Raw genomic sequence first — 14,673 nt, 5'->3', positions numbered from 1 at the left:
GGATTGGAGAGGTTCGGTGAGCAAATGAAGACCCTTTGAAGTCATATTGCATGGTACCCATTCCACGGGTTTCAACTACCCAGGTTTAAGGTATTCTTCCTTCAGCTAAAACATGCATGTGGAACCTAGAGTATGATCAACCATGTGATCGGGAGTCGCGTTCAAATATGTCTCAGTTTTCGTACCTTGGTACTCGGGTGCAACATTCCAGACGCTTTACTAACACTCTCCCCACTTGGAGAGTCAGTCCCTTTAACCTCCTGTTTGGCCCAGTTTGCAATTTCTGCGGAAGATGAACAGGAATAGGGAGAACCAATGAGAGACTAGCTGGAGGTGTCTGGACGGGCAAATTTAACTCTCATTTCCCACCAGAGAGAGGAATTAACCAAAGGCTCAGCGTGCCGTGCCGGAACCAGATTAGGGCCTGAAGCCATCCTGCGGTGTTGCGGCAAGGTCACAAGAAAGCGAGTTGAAGAAAGGAGCTCAGGGGCACTGTAATTCACAAACCTGCAGAGTTATAAATGACAGCTACCGTCCAAAAATATACTGAAGTAAGGCCGCCAAGAGGACTTGAAAGCGGGTCAGAATTGCAGGAAACTGATTTCAGGAGGTAGACTGGAATTGCATTGAAAGCATAGGAAAAGAGGCAGAGCGTCCACAATGATGCACTTGGCCAAAAAGGGCGTATGCGTTTTTTCCTGAATATATTCAGGAAAAAACGCATACGCCCTTTTTGGCCAACCAAGCAAGCTTGCAAAGGAAATCTGCACTACAATGAAGTCTCACTTCCCCCCGGTCAAAAGGGCCATCTGAAAAAAGTGTAAAATCCAGAAAGGCAGGACAGGTCATGGAGAACTGGGAGCCTTGTTATGCTGATGGGTGGGATGTAAATTGCCAACAGACACTCGGGAGAAGTGTATGGTGTTTCCTGAAACATCTAAGAAACAAAGCAACAGAGCCTAGGGCACTTCCACTTATGGTCCTATAGCTTAGGGAAATTAAAATCAAAAAGACACAGCCACCCCAAAGCTTGGGACACCTCTGTTTACAAGAACCTCGTTTACCGTACAAGTTCAATATCACAGAAAGTGAAAAATGGATAAAGAACTTTTGGTACTCACGTACAATGCAGTATCACTCAGCAATGAAATCTATGTCATCAGGCCCATAGCAGCATAATGAGTGGATTCAGGTACGATGATTCTAACTGAAATAAGTCACACAGAAAAAGAAACATCATAAGATATCACTAATACACGGAATGTAAACTTGGCTACACAGGAACTCAATTACAGAACAGAACATGGTCTCAAATTTAGAAAACCAACTTATGCTTGCTTAAGGGGAAAGGTGAGTTGGGGTGCTGCATAAAACCAGAGATTGAAATGAGCACAGATAAAGTTCCTTAAGCCAAATATGGAATAGACAAGAGCTACTCCTTGCTCAACAAAATGGACTCAACACCCCATACTAAACGCCTAAGAATGTACCTGACTAGTAAGTATGTTAAAACCTATGGATTGCTATGTCTCCAAAAGAGAATCAAGCGTGTGTACAGGGGCATAAACGCAGCAGTGATAGGATTGGAGAGGTTCGGTGAGCAAATGAAGACCCTTTGAAGTCATATTGCATGGTACCCATTCCACGGGTCTCAACTCTCCAGGTTTAAAGTATTCTTCCTTCAGCTAAAACATGCATGTGGAACCCAGAGTATGATCAACCGTGTGAACGGGAGACGTGTTCAAATATGTCTCAGTTTTCCTCCCCTGGTACTCGGGTGCAACATTCCAGACGCTTTACTAACACTCTCCCGACTTGGAGAGTCAGTCCCTTTAACCTCCTGTTTGGCCCAGTTTGCAATTTCTGCGGAAGATGAACAGGAATAGCGAGAACCAATGAGAGACTAGCTGGAGGTGTCTGGACGGGCAAATTTAACTCTCATTTCCCACCAGGAAGAGGAATTAAACAAAGGCTCAGCGTGCCGTGCCGGAACCAGATTAGGGCCTGAAGCCATCCTGCGGTGTTGCGGCCAGCTCACAAGAAAGCGAGTTGAAGAAAGGAGCTCAGGGGCACTGTAATTCACAAACCTGCAGAGTTATAAATGACAGCTATCGTCCAAAAATATACTGAAGTAAGGCTGCCAAGAGGACTTGAAAGCGGGGCAGAATTGCAGGAAACCGATTTCAGGAGGTAGACTGGAATTGCATTGAAAGCATAGGAAAAGAGGCAGAACGTCCACAATGATGCACTTGGACAAAAAGTGTGTATGCGTTTTTTCCTGAATATATTCAGGAAAAAACGCATACGCCCTTTTTGGCCAACCAAGCAAATTTGCAAAGGAAATCTGCAATACAATGAAGTCTCACTTCCCCCAGGTCAAAAGGGCCATCAGAAAAAAGTGTAAAATCCAGAAAGGCAGGACAGGCCATGGAGAACTGGGAGCCTTGTTATGCTGATGGGCGGGATGTAAATTGCCAACAGACACTCGGGAGAAGTGTATGGTGTTTCCTGAAACACCTAAAAAACAAAGCAACAGAGCCTAGGGCACTTCCACTTATGGTCCTATAGCTTAGGGAAATTAAAATCAAAAAGACACAGCCACCCCAAAGTTTCGGACGCCTCTGTTTACAAGAACCTCGTTTACCGTACAAGTTCAACATCGCAGAAAGTGAAAAATGGATAAAGAAGTTGTGGTATTTACTTACAAAGCAATATCACTCAGCAATGAAATCTATGTCATCAGGCCCTTAGCAGCACAATGAGTGGATTCAGGTACGATGATTCTAACTGAAATAAGTCATACAGAAAAACAAACATCATAAGATATCAGTAATACACGGAATGTAAACTTGGCTACACAGGAACTGAATTACAGAACAGAACAGGGTCTCAAATTTAGAAAACCAACTTATGCTTGCTTAAGGGGAAAGGTGAGTTGGGGTGCTGCATAAAACCAGAGATTGAAATGAGCACAGATAAATTTCCTTAAGCCAAATATGGAATAGACAAGAGCTACTCCTTGCTCAACGAAATGGACTCAACACCCCATATTAAACGCCTAAGAATGTACCTGACTAGTAAGTATCTTAAAACCTATGGATTGCTATGTCTCCAAAAGAGAATCAAGCATGTGTACAGGGGCATAAACGCAGCAGTGATAGGATTAGAGAGGTTCGGTGAGCAAATGAAAACCCATTGAAGGCATATTGCATGGTACCCATTCCACGGGTTTCAACTATCCAGGTTTAAGGTATTCTTCCGTCAGCTAAAACATGCATGTGGAACCCAGAGTATGATCAACCGTGTGAACGGGAGACATGTTCAAGTGTCTCAGTTTTCCTCCCCTGGTACTCGGGTGCAACATTCCAGACGCTTTACTAACACTCTCCCCACTTGGAGAGTCAGCGCCTTTAACCTCCTGTTTGGCCCAGTTTGCAATTTCTGCGGAAGATGAACAGGAATAGGAAGAACCAATGAGAGACTAGCTGGAGGTGTCTGGACGGGCAAATTTAACTCTCATTTCCCACCAGGAAGAGGAATTAACCAAAGGCTCAGCGTGCCGTGCCGGAACCAGATTAGGGCCTGAAGCCATCCTGCGGTGCTGCGGCCAGCTCAAAAGAAAGCGAGTTGAAGAAAGGAGCTCAGGGGCACTGTAATTCACAAACCTGCAGAGTTATAAATGACAGCTATCGTCCAAAAATATACTGAAGTAAGGCTGCCAAGAGGACTTGAAAGCGGGGCAGAATTGCAGGAAACCGATTTCAGGAGGTAGACTGGAATTGCATTGAAAGCATAGGAAAAGAGGCAGAACGTCCACAATGATGCACTTGGCCAAAAAGGGCGTATGCGTTTTTTCCTGAATATATTCAGGAAAAAACGCATACGCCCTTTTTGGCCAACCAAGCAAGCTTGCAAAGGAAATCTGCACTACAATGAAGTCTCACTTCCCCCCGGTCAAAAGGGCCATCTGAAAAAAGTGTAAAATCCAGAAAGGCAGGACAGGCCATGGAGAACTGGGCGCCTTGTTATGCTGATGGGTAGGATGTAAATTGCCAACAGCCACTTGGGAGAAGTGTGTGGTGTTTCCTGAAACATCTAAAAAACAAAGCAACAGAGCCTAGGGCACTTCCACTTATGGTCCTATAGCTTAGGGAAATTAAAATCAAAAAGACACAGCCACCCCAAAGTTTGGGACGGCTCTGTTTACAAGAACCTCGTTTACGGTACAAGTTCAATATTGCAGAAAGTGAAAAATGGATAAAGAAGTTGTGGTACTTACGTACAATGCAATATCACTCAGCAATGAAATCTATGTCATCAGGCCCATAGCAGCATAATGAGTGGATTCAGGTATGATGATTCTAACTGAAATAAGTCACACAGAAAATGAAACAGCATGAGATATCACTAATACACGGAATGTAAACTTGGCTACACAGAAACTGAATTACAAAATAGAACAGGGACTCAAATTTAGAAAACCATCTTATGCTTGCTTAAGGGGAAAGGTGAGTTGGGGTGCTGCATAAAAGCAGAGTTTGAAATTAGCACAGATACTGTTCCATAAGCCAAATATGGAATAGACAAGACCTACCCCTTGCTCAACGTAATGGATTCAGCAATGAGGTATCACCTCACACCTGGTAGAATAGGCATCATAGAAAATCTACAAACAAAAAATGCTGGAAAGGGTGTGGAGAAAAGGAACCCTCTTCCACTATTGTTGGGAATATAAATTGATACAGTCATTATGGAGAACAATATGGAATTTCTTAAGAAACTAACAATAGAATTCCCATATGATACAGCAATCCCAGTACTGGACATATACCCAGACAAATCCATAAATCAAAAAGAGACATTCACCGCAATGTTCATTGCATCACTATTTACAATATCGAGGTAATGGAAGCAATCTAAATGCCCACAGACAGACGAATGCATAAAGCCGTGGTACATATATAAAATGGAATATTACTAAGCCATGAAAAGGAATGAAATTGGGTCATTTGTAGAGACGTCGATGGATCCAGAGACTGTCATACAGAGTGAAGTAAGTCAGAAAGAGAAAAACAAATCTTGTATATTCATGCATATATGTGGAACCTAGAAAAACTGTACAGATTAACCATTTTGCAAGGCATAAATAGAGCAACAGATGTAGACAACAAACGTATGGACAACAAGGGGGGAAAGCTGTTGGGGGGGTGGTGGTGGGAGGAGTTGAGAGACTGGGATTGGCATGTATACATTTATATGTATAAAATAGATAACCAATAAGAACCTGCTGTATAAAAATATAAAATAAAATTCAAAATTAAAAAGAAATAAAATTTAAAAAATAAAACAGAAAAAACAATTATTCCCTGCACATACATGTATTTATATGAATAATTTATTTCCATGCTTATATCTGTAAATACAAAAAAGAGGAATAAAATCTACCTTGAACCAAAAACGAAAAAGAGAAAAAAAACACAGAACCCACCAGTTACACAGAAGAAAACCGTATCAGGGCACTTGCTCCAGTTGTAAACAATTCTGAAGTTGGTCAGTGGTGGGGAATCGTCTCCCATTCAGCCAGCAGCCCCCACGCAACAAGCGTCCTCATTGCAAAGCTGGGGCACCATGCCAGGGCATCTGTGAGTAAACGTGAGCTGAGCCCCAGGCCAGTTGCTGCTGAACTATTCCCACCCGTCCCAGGTAAAACACCTGAATATATACAAGGACTTGAAAGCCTAGAGGAAGGGCCATGGAGCCACACGAGTGACAGCATGCCGGCCGACTTGGTGCCTGCAGGCCAGCCAGGATGGTCCTGGCCCTGGGTGCTCTTCTGGAAGATTTCCATTTCCCTGCCTGAGATACCCGTCCTGTCCCTGCCCCCACTGCTTTTTTCCTTCCTCACCTCTGCCCAGGGAGAAATTCCAGCAGCAGGTATGGGTGACACATCCTCTTCTTTAGCAGGTGGCAGCCTGGCAACTGCTGCAGAAAGTCCAGCAGAGCCCCACTCACACTGGGCCACCCACAAAGCCGTGGCCTCTCCCTCCCTCCCACCAGCCCAGCCCCGAGACTGCTGACAGGGCAGAGAAAATGGCGTCAGGCACGGCTGCAGGGGCTCTTGCTGCCTGGAGTGGTATTTATATTGATCTCAACCCAGGCACACCTGGGGAGGGCTGGCCGGCACGGTAAGTCTGCCCAGGTCAGCCAATCATCACCCCTCAGGGGCTCACAGTTGCAGAAAATGGAACTTGCTGAAGCGGCTAGGTCCAAGGAACAGGTGTGGGCTCCCGAGAGTCAGGATAGACAAGGGGCTGCAGCTTTGGCTTGTTTTCTAATCATTTTATCTGGCCCATGAGTGGGAGACAACTTCAAGAAAACCCTCTCCTAATGAGAGGAACCCAGGAGTCAGGGAGAGGAGGGGTGGGTGGTGGTTGGAGACAGAGGCCTGGTGCCCCGGGTGCAGTGGAAGTCTCTGGAAGACCAGGTGGAGGGAGGCCGCACGGAGTGATGCCCAGGGTCACAGACCTGTCACAGCTGCTGTTTGTTAGTTCAAGTCCTGCTCTGAGGTGCTCTGTGTCAGCTCTGAGCGACAGGTGAGCTGGGGGTGCTCTGCAATGAGGGCTATGTGCACGGTTCCTGTGTGCCCAGCCCTGCCACAGTATCTGCAAGGGTAGCTCTGTATCCTGGGAGGGGCCTGACCACGAGAGCCCCGTGGGCTGGGGTGGGGGTGGGGTACCTGCCCAGGTGAGCTCCATATTCTGGGATTGGTCTGACCACGAGAGTCCCATGGGCTGCTGGGGACCTGGTAAAGGATGTCAGGACAGTCAGTGAAGCCACCGAGGATATACCTCCAGTTGCTCCTAATTCCTACACCCTGCTGGTCATTCTACCAACCACCAGGACATGGTATTCTGTATTAGTCTTCAATGATGCCTTCTTTTGTATTCCATTAGTCCCAGAGTCACAAGAAATTTTGGCTTGTGAGTGGCAGGACTCAACATACAACTAAAACAATACTTCCGGGCCGTTCGGCCCCAAGGGTGCAAAAATTCCCACACCATCTTTGGGGAAAGCTTAGCTAAAGACCTAAAAGTTCTACCTCTGGAAAAGGAAACCCTCCTTCAATATGCAGGCGACATTCTGATCGCTAGCCCTACTAAGGAGGCCTCTGAACTACCAAGCCAATAAAGGATAGAAGTTGTCCAAGAAAAAGCTCAAATATCACAGACTGCAGTGACCTGCCTGGGCTTCGTTCTCACAGAAGGTCGGAGAAGCCCATCCCAGGAAAGGGAAGAAACCATTTTCAGCCTTACCCCTTTCTAAAACTAGAAGACAGCTTAGGGGTTCCTGGGGAGGCCAGGGTTTGCTGCTTCTGGATCCCTAACTACAGTCTACTAGCTGGGCCTCTATATGAAACACTGAAAGGAAAAGATGATGATCCTTTTGAATAGAATCCAGAAGTGGCCTTTCAAGAATGGAAAGAGCAGTCAATTCAGACCCTTGCCCTGGAACTCCCTAATTTAGCTAAACCCTTTGACCTTTACATTCCCGGTGAAAGGTGAATCGCCATTGGAGAATTAGTGCAAAAACTGGGACCACTTGAAATGGAACAATGCAAGAATGCCATCCAGGTAGGATAAACTACGGTCACTAAGGGGCTTGGCCCACTGCCACATCTGGCCAAGATACTGGCGGTATCTAAAAACCTGGAAATCAGCAGCCCCAAAGGCCACCTCCCTCCTAAGGGAAAAGGACCCCACGTGGTGATCCTAACCACCAACCATGCCCTGAAGTTGCAGGGTTCGCTCCGTGGGCACACCGACCTCGAGTGAGGAGGCCCTCCAACTCCAACATCCAGAGAGACAACCGGGGGCAACAGGGCACCATGACGACTCGTGTGAACATCACTTGACCTGGAGTTTCTCTCATAAAACAACAAGAGTGTGTCCCAAAAGAGTAGACTACTGCTTGCAGGACTTACTGCACCCAGAGGGGAGCTAATAATCTTGGCGGGGGAACAGTATACCACACTGTCACCATAGAAAAGCCTACAGACACCGTGATGATGGTGGCCAATAAGACCGGCTGGACTCCTGTTTACTTCAAAAGGCTGTTGACTCAGTGGCCATCATGGTCCTTGATCACCACTGACCCTGGACTGTCTGGGAGTTGAGCGGGCAGGGCTCTGACACCTGGTGCTGTTTGTACGTTAATTCAGGGGCCTAATTGAAGAAAGTGCAGACTACTGGTCAGAGCATCTAGGCTGGCAGAAACGGTCAGCCTAAGGTGGCCAAACAAATGTGGGGCGGGGTGAAACCGGCCCCCACAGCGTCTCTGCACATCTCTTTCCTGGACCCTTAAAGGTCATTAGAATCTATAACACTTCCAATGCTGGTGCTCAGGTGGACGAGCAGGGAGGCAGGGGTCCTGGGGACAATCAACGTCACCGGGAGGCTGCTGGGGAGAAGCTCTGACCCTCGCCCCAGGGTATGAGGGCTCCCAACTCAGCACTCAGCAGTTACAGAAGAAGGGTCTGCACCCTCAGCACTCCAAGAATGAGGAACGGGACAAAAAGCAGAGGAGGGGTTTGTCCCCAGCAAAGCCCATTAAAAATCCCTGGGAGATAAAAATAGAATCTGGGCAATAAAGTCAAGTCTAACCTTTTTTATCCTTTGTGCTTTGTCTAATTTCACGTGCTCCTAGGGTCCCGCATGCAGAGGTTCCACACCCGGCACTTCAGACCAGATTTCCTAGTGCAGAATGGCTGGGTCGACACCTCAGCTCCTGGGGCCCAGTGCAGACTCCACGATATAGAGCCTGAGCTACAGCCAACCCGGCCCTCGAGAGCTCCGCCCCCTCCCTCCCTCCCACTGACTCTGACAGGATCTCTACACAGCAGCCCAGCCCACAGCCCACGGGGTAGTGCATGCTCTCACCTCTCCATTCTCTGATCAAAATATAAAGTTTCCTTTGCTTGTGAACCAAACTCAGTCTCGATCTGTTGGCCCCAATGACACTGGGCAGGGGGACACTTGTTGGGGTCCACTCTGGAGGATCAGTAACAGAAATTGAGACTATTGTAACCTCAATGAACAGATGTGTGAGCCAAACTGTAGTTAACATAGAACAGTGTATAAGGCTCGGGTAAAATAAGATGTTTTTAACACTTCCATTTGATATTTCCATCACTTTTTATAAGCAAGTTCAGTGAAAAGGTTTGTCTTATTTGTCAGGTCAATATTAGAGAAACGAAGTGATTTCTTTCCAAGGATGTACATCTAATAATCTTGGTTAAACCTTCAATCCTGTTTTAAATGCTTTTCCATTGAAAATGATACCTCTCTTTCAGCTCCCCCATTTCTGAGAAGTATAAAATCTTATAATTTATTATTACCAAAGGGGAAAGGTGGGAGGAGGGATAAATTAACAGTTTGGAATTAACACATACACACTGCTATGTATAAAATAGATCATCAACAAGGAACTACTGTATAGCACAGGGAACTACACTCAACATTTTGCAATAACCTATAAGGGGAAATAATCTGAAAAAGAATAGATATTTTTATTGACATCATCTATCAATGACAGTTAAAGTGTAGCCTAAGGGAAGCTGGTGGTGAGTGCTTCTGACCCTGAAGACTTCAATTATCTAAAGTTTGGACTCTGCCTACTTCCCAAGGCCCTTAATGAACATATGTGTAGCCGTAGCTTAAAAACTTCCCCAGTTTGGGTTTCGGGGAGACACTGATTTTGAAAAAGCCCTGGTGTTCTCCTTACATGAATGGGACTCTTCCTACTGCTAAAACATGTCTGTCACACCCAGAGGATGGTATACCGTCTGATCGGGAAGAGTTTGGAAAAGGCATCTCATCTCCTCATCTCCTGGTGCTCGGGTTCACCCCTCCAGCGTCTTTACTAACAGTCTCCCCACTTGGAGATGTCAGCACTGTCAACATCCTGTTGCGTACAGTTTGGAATTTGTCCAGAGGATGAAGCGGAAGGATGAGGAACAATGAGAGACAAGTCCTAGGTGTTCAGACAGGCACATGTCACTCTAATTTCCAATCAGGAAGACGAATTGACCAAAGGCTAGGGTTGCCCATGGAAACAGTATAGGGCTTGAGGAAATCCCGCTGCTTTGTGGCCAGTTCCCATAAACACAAGTTGAACAATGGAACTCAGGGGCAGTAAAATTCACAAAACTGCAGAGTTGAAAATATCCATCACTGAAAAATGTCTTGAGGAAAGTCAAAGAAAAGGACTTGTAAGCAAGGGAGAATGGCAGGAAAGGGATTTGAGGAGGTAGAAAGGACTCGCCATTAAGCACAAGAAAAGGAGCTGAACATTGCAGTTGGCCAAAAAGGGTGTATGCGTTTTTTTCTGTATATATTCAAGAAAAGGGCATACACTTTTTTAGCCAACCAAACAGGTGGGCACTGGAAGTCAATACTACAAAAGATATCACTTCGCATCAGTCAGAAGAGCCATCCTCATAAAGCGTAAACAACAGAAATGCAGGACAGGGCAACGAGAAGAGGGAGCCCTGTGAGACTTATAGTGGAAATGTATATTGCCAACGGCCATTCTGGAGAAGTGTATTGTGTTTACTAAAGCATCTAAAAAATGAGCTACAGAGCATAGGGCACTTGCACTCATGGGCGTATATCTTGGGAAAAACAAAAATCGAGAGGACACAGGCACCCCAATGTTTACCCCCTCTCTGTTTAAAAGATCCTCGACTAGGATATAACTTAAATGTCTCTGGAGGGAAAAAATGGATAGAGATGTGGTACTTAGGTAGAGTGGAATATTATTCAGCCTGGAAATCAATGAAATATGGCCAGTTGTAACAACTCCCGAGGAGTTACGTATGATCATTCTAAGTGACAGAATTCAAAAAGAAAAAGACACATATCATAAGCTATCACTTAAAGGTGGAATCCAAAATGGCTACACATGAAATAAATTACAAAACAAAAACATAGTCAAATATGTAGAAAACACGCATAAGGCTGCTAAACGGGAAAGGTGGGGAGGGGTGAGGCATCATCCAGGAGGTTGAAATTAGCAAAGATACCATTCCAAATACCAAACTGATAATCAACAAGGCCTACACGGTAGCTAAAAGAACTGCACTCAGCACACTCAAGTCACCGGAAAAGAATATATACGACTGGTAAGAATCTGAAAAAGAATTTATTGATGTCTCTCTGTACGTGAATCAAGTGGATGTACAGCAGCAAGAAACAGAGCTTTGAAAATCAGCTGTAACCAATATAGTAATAAATTGAAAAAAATAAACGACAGAGAGACAGAGAAAACCTCTTACAACTTTTCCTCAGGGACGGTGATGCAACATGGATTGAACACATCTAGACCCACAGCAGGATGAGACATAAGGCTGGAAACTGTTTGCGCTAAGAGAAATGTGAGGTTGGGTGAGGAAATGCACACCCTTTAAAGTAATACTACCTGGTACCCATTCAATGGGTCCCAAATCTGCAGGTTCAAGGGATCTTCCTACAGCTAAAACATGCATGGAAAACCCAGAGGACTGTACACCATGTGATCGGGAGATGTGTCTAAAATGCACCTCATTTATCCTCTCCTGGTGCTCCTGTTCACCATTCCAGCCACGCTACTTAGAATCTCCCCACTTGGAGAATCAGCACATTTAAACTTCTGTTTCACACATTTTGCAAATTGTGAGGAGGATGAACGGGAAGAGGGGGAACCAATGAGAGAATAGTTGTAGGGGTTTGGACGGGCACATATCACTCTAATTTCCCATTAAGAATAAGAATTAAAGAAAGGCTCAGCCTGCCTCGCCGGAGCCAAAATAGGGCCTGAAGCAATCCTGCGGGTTTGAGGCCAGCTCACAAAAGAGCAACTTAAAAAATGGAGCTCAGGGTCACTGCAATTCACAAACCTGCAGAGTTATAAATGAAAACTAACGTCCAAAAATATGTTGAGGTAAGGCAAAGAAGAGGATCTGAATGCAAGACAGAATTGCAAGAAACAGATTTCAAGAGATAGATTGGACTCGTCTTTAACGCACATGAAAAGCGGCAGAATTTCGACAATGATGCAGTTGGCCCAAAAGGGCGTATGCGTTTTTTCCTGATTATATCCAGGAAAAAAACGCATACGCACTTTATGGGCAACGAAGCAAGCAAGCAATGCAAATGTGCACAACAAAGAAGTCTCATTTCCCACCAGTCAAAAGGGCCATCCTAAAAAATTGTAAAAACCAGAAATGCAGGACAGGCCATGGAGAACAGGGAGCCTTTATACGCTGATGGGCAGTGTGTGAACTGCCGAGAGCCACTCTGGAGAAGTGTATGGTGGTTCCTAAATCATCTAAAAAACAGAGCTACAGAGCATAGGACACTTCCAATCATGGGAGTATATCTAGGGAAGTCTAAAATCAACAAGACACAAGCACACCACAGTTTAGGGCTACTCTGTTTACAAGAACCTCAACTTCAGTACACCTTAAATATCCCAGGAAAGAGAACAATGGATAAAGAAGATGTGGTACTTATGTACAATGGAATATCTCTTCACCATGAAATCAATGTAATAAGGCTAGTAGAAGGATAAAGAGTGGATTTAGGTCCGATAATACTACTTGAAATAAGTCAAACAGAAAAAGAAACATATCATAAGATATCACTTATAGAGGGAGGGTAAATATGGCTGCACAAGAAATGAATTACAGAACAGAACAGTGTCTCACATTTAGAAAACACACTTATGTCAGCTTAAGGGGAAAGGAGAGGTGGGGTGATGCATAAAACCAGAGTTTGAAATTAGCACAGATACCGTTCAATAAACCAAATAGGTATTAGACAAGATCTACACCTTGCTCAATGAACTGGCCTCAACACACCCTATACACCGCAGAGAAATATATCTGAGTAATAAGAATCTTAAAACCCATGTATTGATATATCTCCATAAGGGAATCAAGTGTGTGCAGAGCGGCACAAACACAGCAGTGAAAATGAGCTAAACCCCATTATAGAAATAAATTTTAAAAACAAAACGCTGAAACAATGAAAGAGAGAAAAATTCTTACAAAATTCGCTCAGGGGCTGTGATGCAACCTGGATTGACCACATATAAACCCACAGCTGGATAAGACATAAGGCTGGACACTTGGGGCTGAGAGGATTGGTGAGCTTTGGTGAGCAACTGCCGAAAGTTTAATGCAATACTTCATGCTACTCATTCCAAGGGTCCCAACACTCCAGGTTGAAGGGAATCTTCCTACAGCTAAACCATGCTTGGGAAACCCAGCGACTGGTATACCATATGATCGGGAAAGGTTTCTAAAACGCACCTCATTTTTCCTCTCCTGGGGCTCCGGATCGACATTCCAGCCACTTTACTAACAACATCCCCACATGGAGAGTCAATGCCTTTAAGTTCTGGTATTGCACAGTCTGCAGTTAGTGCGGAGGATGAATGGGAATAGGGGGAACCAGTGAGAAACTAGCTGTAGCGGTTTCAATGGGCACATGTCACTCTAATGTCACATCAGTAAGAAGAATTAACCAAAGGCACAGCAAGGTGCACCAGAAGAAAAATAGGGCTTCAAGGAATCCTGTGGTTATGGGGCAAGACCACAAAAATAAGAGCTGAAAAATGGAGCTAAGGGCCACTGCAATTCAAAAACCTGCAGAGTTATAAAGGCCAACTATTTTCAAAAAATATATTGAGGTAAGGCTATGAAGAGGCATTGAAAGCAAGGCAGAATTGCAGGAAACCGATTTCAGTAGGTAGACTGGAATTGAATTGAAAACATATGAAGAGAGTCAGAACCTCGACAATGATGCACTTGGCCAAAAAGGGCGTATGCGTTTTTTCCTGAATATATTCAGGAAAAAACGCATACGCCCTTTTTGGCCAACCAAGTAAGCTTGCAAAGGAAATCTGCACTACAATGAACTCTCACTTCCACCGGGTCAAAAGGGCCATCTGATAAAAGTGTAAAATCCATAAAGGCACCACAGGCCATGGAGAACTGGGAGCCTTCTTATGCTGATGGGCGGGATGTAAATTGCCAACAGCCACTCGGGAGAAGTGTATGGTGTTTCCTGAAACATCTAAAAAACAAAGCAACAGAGCCTAGGGCACTTCCACTTATGGTCCTATAGCTTAGGGAAATTAAAATCAAAAAGACACAGCCACCCCAAAGTTTGGGACGGCTCTGTTTACAAGAACCTCGTTTACCGTACAAGTTCAATATCGCAGAAAGTGAAAAATGGATAAAGAAGTTGTGGTACTTACGTACAATGCAATAACACTCAGCAATGAAATCTATGTCATCAGGCCCGTAGCACCATAATGAGTAGATTCAGGTATGATGATTCGAACTGAAATAAGTCACACAGAAAAGAAACATCATAAGGTATCACTAATACACAGAATGTGAACTTGGCTACACATGAACTGAATTACAAAACAGAACAGGGTCTCAAGTTTAGAAAACCAACTTATGCTTGCTTAAGGGGGAAGGTGAGTTAGGGTGCTGCATAAAACTAGAGTTTGAAATGAGCACAGATAAATTTCCTTAAGCCAAATATGGAATAGACAAGAGCTACTCCTTGCTCAAAGAAATGGACTCAACACCCCATATTAAACGCCTAAGAATATACCTGACTA

Source organism: Pseudorca crassidens, chromosome 6 (assembly GCF_039906515.1).
Source record: "Pseudorca crassidens isolate mPseCra1 chromosome 6, mPseCra1.hap1, whole genome shotgun sequence".
In the NCBI taxonomy this organism is placed as follows: domain Eukaryota; kingdom Metazoa; phylum Chordata; class Mammalia; order Artiodactyla; family Delphinidae; genus Pseudorca; species Pseudorca crassidens.
Note: the sequence above shows the minus strand (reverse complement) of the source record.